The sequence below is a fragment of the Peromyscus californicus genome, unplaced genomic scaffold, assembly GCF_007827085.1.
Source record: "Peromyscus californicus insignis strain IS unplaced genomic scaffold, ASM782708v3 Scaffold_16__1_contigs__length_79575227, whole genome shotgun sequence".
NCBI lineage: Eukaryota > Metazoa > Chordata > Mammalia > Rodentia > Cricetidae > Peromyscus > Peromyscus californicus.
In genome coordinates, this window is record NW_026294458.1 from 28,794,138 (window position 1) to 28,807,585 (window position 13,448).

Genomic DNA, 13,448 nt, shown 5'->3' on the forward strand with positions numbered 1-13,448 from the left:
CAAAAGGTGAACAATTTTTCATTGTGATGGATGGATTTCTTCCACCCAAGTCCTCCAGGAATGGCTTCTATCAACTTCCTCTTCGTTGGTTCATTTTATGTGATCATATATGCTACACTGTCAGATGCCATGAGAAGCAACACCTTCAAATCAGCCACTAGCTGGCCTTCTTTCCTTGCTTGCTTTTGGACAGTTGTCTTTTGTATTAAAAATTGAATACATGAATAGAAACCATTTTTTTTTAGCAGTATCTCTGTGCTTTAGTAGAGGTTTATAGTTGAACCCAGAGAAGGCACTGCCAGTGTCATGGAGGTAACACTGAAAGACCCCTTACTGTTTAGAGCCCCAGTGTCTCAATTTTCTTTGCTGACTGTATGATGACTCACAGGGGTTGGGATGGATCAGGGAGGGTAAGGGTAAGACACTGGTGAACCCTACTAACTAGAAACCAAGACCTTGTCTTCACTTGATACAGACAGTAATCCTATAATAAAAATTTTATTTTTAATTAAAAGGATTATTTCTTGGGTAAAGTGACAAGTGACTTGGGCTATTATTTTTGTTTTTAGTAAAAGTTTAGGGAGACTATGAGTGCATGATACTAGAGGACACCTGGATGGTAGCCTCAAGTGGTTCTTTAAAAGTTTGAGTCTTTTCCATTTCACAGTCAAGCCAGTGCAGAGGATAAAGGGGGTATTTCTCTAAACCACTGTTTTATTCTACAACTCTGTTCTCTGAGTAGTTTCTATTCTAGGGAGAGGGGAAGATTGTATGGGGGATAATTTATGAGTCAGTCTTGGGGTAGTAAGCACACCTGCTCAGATTCCATGACTGGTACTCAGTCATATGACCACACTAACTTTTAGGTAGCCTACACACTGTAGGGTTGTTGACTTGATGAAAAAGTTTGATGGTTTGTGCACACTTACCAAATCTCTGCACACAATAAAAAGCAGGAACAGTGGTAATATCAACATTAATGTCTAGTTTAATAGTAGGTAATCACCATGCGTCAAGCAGTAAATCCACTCATAATTGTCACTCAAACACATCTAGGGTATGAGCTCTTTTTTTTAATCTCCTATTTCATTACAACATCTTCATTTTTAAGTTAGGACATTGAAGCACAAACCTAATTAGTCTTGACAGTAAAAACCCAGAGTCAGGCCGGGCGGTGGTGGCGCACGCCTTTAATCCCAGCACTCGGGAGGCAGAGCCAGGTGGATCTCTGTGAGTTCGAGGCCAGCCTGGTCTCCAAAGCGAGTAGCAGGAAAGGCGCAAAGCTACACAGAGAAACCCTGTCTCGAAAAACCAAAAAAAAAAAAAAAAACAAAAAAACCCAGAGTCAGATATTAGGGTGAAAGTTAAAAGATCAGAGAAGCAGAGCAGCAGCTACTTAGCGACTTCTTACCTCTATGAATCCTCAGACTGATTGGGGGGGGTGAGATCCTGTCTTCACCCACCTTATATTCCTGTATCCATCTCCCTAGTTCTGAGATTAAAGGTATGTACCACCACTGCCCAGCTCTGTTTCTTTTTTTGACTGGTTCAATCTTGTGTATCCCAGGGTGGCCTTGAACTCCTGATCTTCATGCTTCCTTCTTCTAAGTGTTGTGATTAAAGGTATGTGCCACCACTGCCTGACCTCTATCATACACTGGTGGCTAGCTCTGCCTTCAGGTCTCCAAGCAAGCTTTATTTATCAGAACACAAACAAAATATACAACAGTCCCCCTTTTTTTTATCTAAAATTAAAAGCAAAGGGGGAAAAAGTGAAGGTTTTTAACTAACATGAAAAACTATGTACAATAAGTACAATAACTATATACAAACATATACAGGCAATAATTGTGCTAACAATGTCTAGTCCATTAGTATTTGGCAAATTCAGAGAGAATACTCCATTACCTATCCTATCTTTGAGTCCAAATTGTTGTACCTAATTTACTTTCTATCTTAACTTGCATTACCAATGTAGAAGTATCTTTTTATGTCTCTCAACCTTATACACTTTACACCTCTTCTATGAGTGTCTTTTACCGATTTGTTAAAAGAAAAACTATAACCATAAAGTCTTCAAGTCCATCAGAGACCTGAGAAAGATACAACATTACTTGAGTAAACAGGAAGTGTAGAGCAAACAACTTCCAAAAAATGTGAAAAATGCTAGAAAGAGCTGACTGCTGAAACAGTCACCCAAGTTTCCTCTGCAATGTTGGGACATCCATCTTTGGCCTACAGGCCTAGCATGTTTGACAGACTTTTCTGTGAAGCAGGATTTTTGAAGGACTATCCCACCTTGTCTTGGCAAAGTTTGACAGTCACTTTCTTTTCTGTTGCTTGTCCAATTTGGACAGTGTACTGTCAGCAGTCAGGGCAAGGGCACTTTCTTGCCCAGTATCCTACTTTTGCTACAAAGTGAGCAAACTCCATATGGAGTTCCTTTGATGCCCTTTATTTTCTTTGAAGTAGATTGGTGCTTTCAAGAGCAGACATGTCTCATTGTCATAAAAAAACAAACCTATGTTATTAAAACATTTTTTTTTTTTGGTTTTTCGAGACAGGGTTTCTCTGTGTAGCTTTGCGCCTTTCCTGGAACTCACTTGGTAGCCCAGGCTGGCCTCGAACTCACAGAGATCTGCCTGGCTCTGCCTCCCGAGTGCTGGGATTAAAGGCGTGCGCCACCACCGCCCGGCTTATTAAAACATCTTAAATGTCATATTCTATAGATCTCTGAAGTATTTGTAGCCCACTTGCCTATCTAAAAAATATCTGTTTGACCTTGAAAACATACCTAACATGACTGCAAGTTTGATTGTAATAGGTGACTAACTACTAACCTGCATTTCTTTATTATCCTAAATAGTTTGCAATAATAACTTTCAAGGACTAGAAATTTACATTACATTGTTAGATGAGCTGTAAATACAATACCTTGAATAAGAGTAGAAACATATGTACAGTATGTTCCAAACAAAAATAACCTTGAATTTGTGTACAATATACAAAAAATTCATGTCAATGCAAAATATTTAAAACTAGTAGTTGCTTTTTTGGTTTAAAAGTAGATTCAACAATCTAGCTTTTATCCTATCATTTTTATACCATATATACAGTATAGAAAAACCAACTCCTAATTTGTATAAATATACAAAAATCCAAGCCAATGTAAAATATTTAAAACTAATAGTTACTTTTTTTAAAAATAGATTCAATAATTTACCTTTTAATCCTATTTATATATCCTCCCTTTTTCTTTTTAGAAGGAGATCCCTGAATCTAATTTTCTTTGTTCATTTCCTGACTATTACCAGTAACAACTTGTAACCAACCCCCCTGAATGACGACAAATATCCATAACTCACTAAACAATCAAAACCTGCCCACCCCATGTCTTGGGAATATGGGCATCATGGTCTTAAAATTACTTCCTGCTGTCTGGGGACAATGATATCTTCAGGGGACCCTGAAAAAATTTTGGTTTAATTGTCAAGTTCTGGGAGAGGTAGTTGTATCATTTGTTGTCCAGTATAATGGTAAAGTTCAGGACTTGTCTCAAGTCCTGACTAGAGTAGTCTGTGAGGCTGGATCATCTCAGACAACCACCTTGAAATTGTCCTGAGCAGTTTGTAGTCCAAAGCCAATCCTTAGGTGGTGTTTGTCAGCTTAATGGCATTACCACAGTCCAGGTGGAATCATCATTATGGGATCCCATCATCTTTTTGGAGACTTTAGAGATTGTGTTAGGTCAGATTATTCATTTTCTTGGTAATTTTTTCTAGGTAGATCTCCCTTCTTCTTTGGATGTTTATTTATCCAAAGGTCTTTAAATTCCTCAAGACAGTTGTTTTTATTTTCCTGGAAAGACAAAAACAAAACCCTGCCCCAACCCTAACTTTGAGGAGTTTCCCCTTTGGCAATTTGTATCTGATCAAATGAAAACTATTTGTTAGTCTTTTAAGCTAGTTTAGATTGAATCTAATCAAGAGGTCTCTCTTGTTCAAATCTAATCTCTATCGATTTTGATGGTATCCACAGCTTTTCTTCTCCTGTGGAAACAAAAGCAAAACCTCTTCCCCAGTGTAACACATATCCTGGTTTCCATTCTGAGGTCAACACATCTTTAAAGTATACAGGCTGATTTAATTCAGTAGTTTTTTTCTATCATCCAATGTCTATCTGTGGCTGTCATTGCTTTCTCATTAGCATTTAGAACATTTAAAGTTAATAAAGCATTATGCAATCTACTTCTTGGGGTCTTTATTGCCACTTTGTTTTTATTAAGCATACCTTCTAGAGTTTGATTAAATCTTTCTATAACTGCTTGCCCCATAGGATTGTGTGGTATAACTGTAGTATGCTTTATGTTGTAATATGCAAAAAATCTTTCATTTTACTAGAGACACATGCTTGTAAATTGTCAGTCTTTATTTGTACAGATGTTCCCATAATGGCCATTGAAAGACCCTAACCCTTCAGGCTTACACCCCCAAGCCCCAGGAAATAAGGAACTAAAAAGAAAACGAGTTCCAAGGGCCACCTGACTCAGCCACTACTCAATCACCCCTGTAACATATAACAATGTAAAAAGATTTCTGTTAAGAGATGTGCTCAACTATGACTCGGATAGTTGCAAGTGTTCCAGGAAGAACCATTGTGACCTGTGTGTAAACTCCACTCCTGCCCTGATACCCCCCCTTGAGGTTTCAGGAAAAATGTGCATGCGGACGTGACTGTACCCACTCTGTGATCACCCTGTGATCAGGCTATGAATTGTATGGGAATTGTAATCTTGTGGGTTTTGTGGGTTTTTCCTTTAAAAGCCCTTATGGGGCTGCAGCAAGATGTGACTCTTGCTCTTGGGAGCAGAGGAGCCTTTCTGTACAGAAGCCAATAAATTCCTCGTGGTGTTGCATCAACTGGACTGGAGTCTGGTTCTTGGGGCGCCCACTTGAGACCCTAAACTTTGGGATCCAACAGCCATGACTTCTAATAGATGTGTAATTACAGAATCAGCCTTTTTGGAACTCAAAGCAGTTGCCCATTGAAATCCCGAGTATGTATTTATGGTATGGTGTACATATTTTAATTTTCCAAATTCTGTAAAATAAAACACATCCATTTGCCAAATTTCATTTCTGTGAGTACCCTTTGGGTTACTTTCTGCAGGCAGTGTGGTTTGGTTACACAAGGAACAAGTAGGACATTTTCTTATAATTTTCTTAGTTTGTTGCCAAGTGATGGAAAAATCCTTTTTCAAACCCTTGCTATTGACATGGTGTTTTTTATGAAATTCTGAGGTCTCCAGCACATTTCCTATTAATAACTTATCAATTTAATCATTAACTTATGTGAGAGGGCCTGACAGACCAGTATGGGATTTGATATGTGTTATATATATGAGATTATTCCTATTCCTGACTATTTCCTGTAATCATATAGATAAGGAAGTTAATTCAGATTCATCAAGAATAAGTTCAGTGGTTTCCATGTGCAAAACAACTCTTTTTGTATATTGAGAGGTTCTGTACAGTCCATTAGTACCATGAGAATAACATATAATTCTGACTTTTGAACAGAATCATAATTGGCTTTGAGCCACTTTACTGAAATTTTCTGACTTGTAACTTGCCTTTTCTGATTTATTTGCATCAGCATACAATGTAGGGGCTCCAGAAATTTGTGTTCCCTGTATAATGTGAGGAATGATCTAGTTAGTTCTCTTTATAAACTGAATTCTCTTGCTTTGGAGATATTTGTTGTTAATCTCTCAAAAAATTACTGCAATCTCTTTGCCAGTGTTCATTTTCTGTCCATAAAGAAGAAATTTCAGCATTAGTAAAAGGTACTAAAATTTCTGTTGGGTCTATTCCTGTCAATTGATGAAGTCTTAATTTTCCTTTTAGAATCAACTCAGAAACCTTTTCCACTTATGTCCTTAGTACTTACTCTGTGTGGTAAAAACATCCATTCTAAGGTAATGTCTTCCCTTTGCATTAAAATCCCTGTAGGGGAATGCATAGACAGTAAAATAACCAGGATGCAATCAAGCTCCAGATCCAAATGATCCACATGTGCATCCTGTACTTTCTTTTCCACCAAAGCCAATTCTCTCTCAGCTTCAGCTGGTAATTCTCTTGGACTATTTAAGTCCTTGTCACCTTTTAAGGTTTGAAACAAATTACTCAGTCCTTGAGTTGTTACTTCAATAGTAGACAATGTCTCCCAACAATTTTTGAAAGTCATTAAGAGACCGCAACTGATCTCTCCTAATTTGTACTTTTGGAGCTGAATTTTTGTAGACCTATTTTATATCTTAAGTAATTAATAGAATCTCTTATTTGTATTTTTTCAGGAGCAATTTGTAATTTCCAGCAAGGTAAAATTTTCTTTATTTCTTCAAACATTTTTGCTGAAGTATCTACATTTGAATCAGCTAGTAAGGAAAAATATCTAGCACCATACTTTTGTAACACACTAGGAAACAGAGGGACAGAGGTTGCAAGTAGCTTGGTTCATTGTCTATCTTCCCTGTTCTATTTGTGGAAGACACTTCTCTTCATGACTAAATCTTCATCCCACTTCTCTAGTCATGTTTTAAGTAGATCTCAAAGGTCATCCTCCAGCAGGCTAGTCCTTCCTTAAAGAGTTCATGGGCACTCCTTATTCACTCCAAGTAGTTTTTCTCTGGTCAATAAAATGATACAAAAATGGCAATTTATCAATTTTGAGTTTGGGTCTCAAAAGGTCCCAAGTGTTTTTACTTTTCATTCTTTGGGAAGATGGAAGGCCTAGCCTGTTGGAGGATGAAAACAGAACACAGCTGATTCATGTCAGTCAAGACTTTCATCTCTCTCTTGAGACTAGTTCAAGGATCCAGGAGTTACCTTTCCATTAGACCCTGAGCAAGCTCAATCAGGATCATCAGATATGAGCCAATGCTGATCCTGGACAAATGAACAGTCATTGCCATAGAGCTCATGTGGTTGCTTATCAGGTAGCACATTTGAGTGTTAAGTAACTCATACATTGCTCCATAACCTAACTCCAAATTTGTAAGTAACTCATATATTGCTCAATAACATCCCTCTCATTTTCTCATGACAGACAGAGCTAACAGCCTCCTTCAGTTCCCTTGCATCTGAGCCTGACCATTAGCTCTGGAAAATGAGATATGTGATGTTTTAAGGACAAACCTTTAGAGAAAAGGGAGAATTTTCTTGTGCTTTCCAAGTTATCTGTGGAACTGCAGTGTTGGTGTGACGCCTGGAGATCCCAGAGCTACTTTATCCATGGATAATGCTGAAGATGGAAGCTACTAATTGAAGTAGAAAAACAGAACCATGGAAGGACTTGGGCCTGATGACCATTGATTCACCCCACCAGCTCTCAACCATGTATTTGTTGTCTTCTGTGATGGAGAATAAACTATGTTTTTCAATGCAGTGCTATTTGGGATTTTACTTTTCATATAGCTGAGATTAATTATAATTGAAACGAATACTTAGTTCATCAATTGGCAAGTTTACTATGATACAAATTCATTGTGTCCTACACATGCTCATGTTCTGGATCATTTTTGTTATTGCTTAAAGGTAATTGTCTTCGTTAGGTTTTCTTTTGCTGTGAGGAGACACCAGGTTCATGGCAACTCTTATAAAGTAATACATTTAATTGGGGTGGTTTGCTCACACTTTCAGAATTTCAGTTCATTATCATCATGGTGGGGAGCCTGGTGGCATGCAGGCAGATGTGGTGCTGGAATAGTAACTGAGAATCCTACATCTTTTTGGCAACAGGAAATTGAATGACACTGAGCAAAGCTCCAGTAAAGGAGACCTGAAAGCCTGCCCCTACAATCACACACTTCCTCCAACAAGGGCACACCTACATCAACAATACTCTACCTCCTAATAATGTCACTCTCTTTGGGCTATGGGGGGCCAATTACATTCAAACTACCACATTCCACTCCTTGTCCCCCCCAAAGCTTGTAACAATATCATAACACAAAATTCATTTACTGCAACTTCAAAAGACCCCATAGTCTATCAGAGTCTCAACAATGTTTTGAAGTCCAAAGATCAAAGTCTCTCCTGAGACTCATGCAATCTCTTAACTGTAATCACCTGTAAGGAAAAAAAAAAAGCAGATCACATACTTCCAACATATAATGGCACAGGGTATATATTACCATTCTAAACCATAGGAAAGGGAGCCTAGCAAGAAAATAACTGAACCAAAGCCAGACTGAAAACCAGCTAGGCAAACTCCAAACTCTTCATCCCCATGTCTGATGACAAAACACTCTTCAGATCTCCAGCTCTGTTCAGCTTTGTTGACTGCAACATACTTCTTTCTTTTAGGCTTGTTCTACTTCCTGTTAGCAGCTCCCCTTGGCAGGTATCCCATGACTCTGGCATCTTGAGTTTTCCAAAGCAATCTAGGCTTCAACTTTACAGTTTCGTGAAATAGCCTCTCTTCTAGGCCTCCATTCAGGAACACCCCAGACACATGCCTGGCTTCAGCAGCTTTCTTGGGTCATGGAGTCAAATTCCATCACCTGCTCCTTTTCTTAACTTTAAAACCAGAGTCATGTGGCCAAACTGCCAAGTTCTGCTGCTTACTGGGGCTGGAACATGGCCTCCTCATTCAATCACATCTTCACCAGCTTTCTGACCTTCACTACCTAAGCTTGGCTGTCCTGAAACTTTCTCTGTAGACCAGACTGGCCTCAAACTCAGATATCTTCCAGCCTCTGCCTTTGTAGTGCTGGGACTAAAAGTGTGCCCCACCACACCAAGTTCTATGCCTTTCTTTAGTTCATTTTCACAAGTTGGAAGCGTATCTGGGTAGGATCTTGCCCTGAAGCCACCCTCTCTTTATTCCATTTCTTAATCTGTTTATCTCCTTGAACACAGAATTTAGCTCCATTTTCTGGTGCACCTTTTCTCCTCAAAGCAAGTTGTCATAGTCATTTTAATATCTAACATTATAGACTTCAAACCAAAACAAATCCAAAGAGATGGGGAAAGACACTACATACACATCAAAGGAACAATCCACTAAGAAAACATTTCAATTTTTAGCATCTATGCCCCAAACATAAGGGTACCCATGTTTGTAAAAGAAACACTACTACAGCTTAAATCACATAGTGACCCAGGTAGATTGATAGTGGGAGACTTCAATATCTCACTCTCACCAACTGACTGGTCATCAGACAAAAACTAAACAGAAATACTGGAGCTAACAGATATTATAAACCAAATGGACCTAACAGCTATTTACAGAACATTTCACCCAAACACAAAGAATATACCATCTTCTCGGTACCTCATGGAACTTTGTCCAATATTGACCACATGCTCTGATACAAAGCAAATCTCAACAGATATAGGAAAACTGAAATAACTCTCTGCATCCTGTGAGATCACCACAGATTAAAGATGGATACCAACAATAAGAGAAACAACAGAAAGCTTACAAACTCATGGAAACTGACCAACTCTCTGCTAAACGAAAAATGGGTAAAGACAGGAAAAAAGAAAGAAATTTAAGATTTTGTAGAAATGAATGAAAATGAATACACAATATACCCAAACTTATGTGACACAATGAAAAGTGGTCCTAAGAGGAAAGCTTGTAGTACTGAGTGCCTGCATAAAAAAATCTAGAGAGATCTCCCATTAGCAACTTAACAGCATACTTGAAAGTTCTAGAACAAAAAGAAACAAGCTAACTGTAGAGGAGTAGAGGGCAGGAAACAATAAAACTGAGAGTTGAAATCAATAAAATAGAAGCCAAGAAAATAGTATGAAGAATCAATGAAAGAAAGACTTGGTTCTTTGAAAAAAAAATCATTAAGATTGATAAACCTTTATTCAGATTAACTAAGAGGCATAAAACATATCCAAATTAACAAAATCAGAAATGAAAAGGAGGACATGACCACAGACATGAAGAAGGTCTGAGAATCATAAGGACATATTTTAAAAACCTGTACTCTGCCAAATTGGAAACCTAAAATAAATAATTTTCTTAATAAGTACCACTTATCAAAGTTAAATCAAGATCATACAAATGATTTAAACAGACATTAATCCCTCTTAATGGAAGCAATCATTAAAAGTCTCCTAACCCAAAAGCAAGCAAACAAAAACCCACCCAGGGCCAGTGGTTTTAGTGGGGGAATTCTACCAGAGTTTCAAAGAAGCATTAACACTAATATTCCTCAAATTATTCTATAAAATAGAAAGAGAAGAAACCTTCCCCAGTTTATTTTATAAGGCCACAGTTACCATGATGCCCACACTACATAAAGACCCAATCAAGAAAGAGAATTACAGACCAATTTCCCTTATGAACATAGATGCAAAAATACTCAATAAAATACTGGCAAACCAAATCCAGGAACACATCAAAAAGATCATACAACATGATCAAGCTGACTTCATCTTAGGGATAGGGCAATATATAAAAATCAATAAATGTAGTTCACCATATAAACAAACTGAGAGAATAAAACTATATCTCATTAGATTCAGAAATGACTTTGACAAAATCCAATGCCCTTCATTATAAAAGTCCTGAAGATCCTGGACATGATGGTACACACCTTTAATCTCAGCACTTGGGAGGCAGATCTCTGTGAGTGCCAGGCCAGCCTGGTCTACATTGTGATTTCCAGGCCAGCTAGAGCTGGAAATCCTGTTTCAAAAACCGAAAAAGAAGAAAGAAAGGAAGGAAGGAAGGAAGGAAGGAAGGAAGGAAGGAAGGAAGGAAGAAAGAAAGAAAGAAAGAAAGAAAGAAAGAAAGAAAGAAAGAAAGAAAGAAAGAAAGGAAGAAAATGACAGACTTCAGAGTAGGAAAAGATCTTCATCAACCCCACATCTAACAGAGAGTTGATCTCCAAAATATATAAAGAACTCAAGAACCTACACATCAACAAACAAAATAATCCAATTAAAAAATGGAATACAGGAGGGCAGTGGTGGCGCACACCTTTAATCCCAGCACTCGGGAGGCAGAGCCAGGCGGATCTCTGTGAGGCTAGCCTGGTCTACAAAGCGAGTTCCAGGAAAGGCGCAAAGCTACACAGAGATATCAGTCTCAAAAAACAAAAACAAAAACAAAAACAAAAAAGGGATACAGATCTAAACAGAGAACTGTTGCTGTGGGATGGTCTGTATGTCAAATGTGTTGCTGATTGGTCAATAAATAAATCACTGATTGGCCCGTGGCCAGGCAGGAAGTATAGGCGGGACAAGGAGGAGACTAGAGCTGGGAAGTGGAAGGCTGAGTGGGAGAGACACTGCCAGCCGCCATCAGGACAAGGAAGATGTAAAGTACCGGTAAGCCACAAGCCACGTGGCAAGGTATAGATTAATAGAAATGGATTAATTTAAGCTGTAAGAACAGTTAGCAAGAAGCCTGCCACGGCCATACAGTTTGTAACCAATATAAGTCTCTGTGTTTATTTGATCGGGTTTAAGCGGCTTGGGACTGGCGGGTGAGAGAGATTTGTCCTGACTGTGGGCCAGGCAGGAAAACTCTAGCAACAAACTGTCAATAGAGGAATCTCAAATGACTGAGAAACACTTGAAGAAATGTTCAACATATTTAGCCCACAGGAAAACACAAATCTGAACAACTCTGAGATTCTATCTTAAACCTACCAGAGTGGCTAAGATCAATAACATAAGTGACAATTATACTGGAGAGGATGTGCAGCAAGGTGAACACTCCTCCATTGCTGCTGGGAATTCAAACTGGTACAGCCACTGTAGAAATCAATATGCTAGTTTCTCAGAAAATTGGGAATTGACATACCTCAAGACCCAGCTATACCAGTTCTAGACATATACCCAAAGGATGCTCTACCATACCACAAAGACACTTGCTCAACTATGCTCATAGCAGCTTTATTTGTTATAGCTAGAAACTGGAAACAATCTGGACATCCATCAACTGTGAATGAAGAAAGAAAATGTGGTCCATTTACACAATGGAGTATTACTCATCTATTAAAAACAGTAACATCATGAAATTTTCCAGCAAATCAATGGAATTAGAAAAGCTGATGCTGAGTGAGGTAACCCAGAGCCAGAAAGGCGAACATGGTATGTACTCACTTATAGGTGGATATTAGCCATAAATTAAGGGATAACTGTGCTACCATCCACAGACCCAAAGAAGCTATGTAACAAAGAAGGCTCAAGGCAGGGACACATGAATCTCACTGTGAAGTGGAAATTGAACAGACATCACAGGTGGATGGGGAAGAGGTCTGGATTGGGGGATAGGCATGGGAACAGGAAGGATAAGGTGAGGAGGATGGAGGAAGAGAATACTGGAATAGACAACTGGAGTCAGGGCACCTCTAGGATGAGCCGGAAACCTAGTGGAATGGAAACTCCCAGGAATCTATGAATGCTAGCTAAGACTCCTAGCATTGGGGATATGGAGCCTGAATTGGCCATCTCCCATAACCAGGCAAGACTTCCATTGGAGTGACTGGGACACCAACCCAGCCACATAACCTTTGACCTACAAGGCATGATGGGACAAAGAAAGAGCAGAAATTATGGGTGTGACCAACATAATTTGACTGGTCCAGCTTGAGACCCATACTATGAGAGGCATCCCACCCCTGACACAGGATAGAGGGCCACAACCTAGAGGCTGGACAACCCAGAGACCTAGGAGAGAAAGTAGCATGAATTTTTTTTTTTTTTTTTTGGTTTTTCGAGACAGGGTTTCTCTGTAGCTTTGGAGCCTGTCCAGGCTGGCCTCGAACTCACAGAGATCCACCTGCCTCTGCCTCCCAAGTGCTGGGATTACAGGTATGCGACACCACCGCCTGGCATGAATCTTAAAGGTCTTATTAATAAAAAAAAACAAAACCTGGAGCCAGGTATTGGGGTGGATGCTGAAAGATCAGGGAAGCAGAACAAGCCATAGCTACCTCACCTCGCCAGTTCCTCAGCTGATCCTGTTTCCTCAGACTGGAAGCCTCTGAGTCCTCATCCAGAATGAATCTCAGCAGAACTGCTTCTCGAAAGCCTGAATACTTAACCAGCTAGTTCCTGGTTTTCACGCCTTATATACCTTTCTGCTTTCTGCCCTCACTTCCTGGGATTAAAGGCTCACTTTCTGGGATTAAAGGCATGCGTCACTATGCCTGGCTGTTTCCAATGTGGCCTTGAACTCACAGAGATCCAGATGGATTTCTGCCTCTGGAATACTAGGATTAAAGGCATGTATGCCACCATATTCTAGCCTCTGTATCTAGTGGCTGTTGTGTTCTCTGACCCCAGATAAGTTTATTAGGGTGCACAATATTTTGGGGAACCCAATACCACCACAATAGAACCAAACATGACTGGCAAAAGAAGGAAAAAGTTAATGAAATGAAACCTAATGATATTCCACTATACCCATAGGTC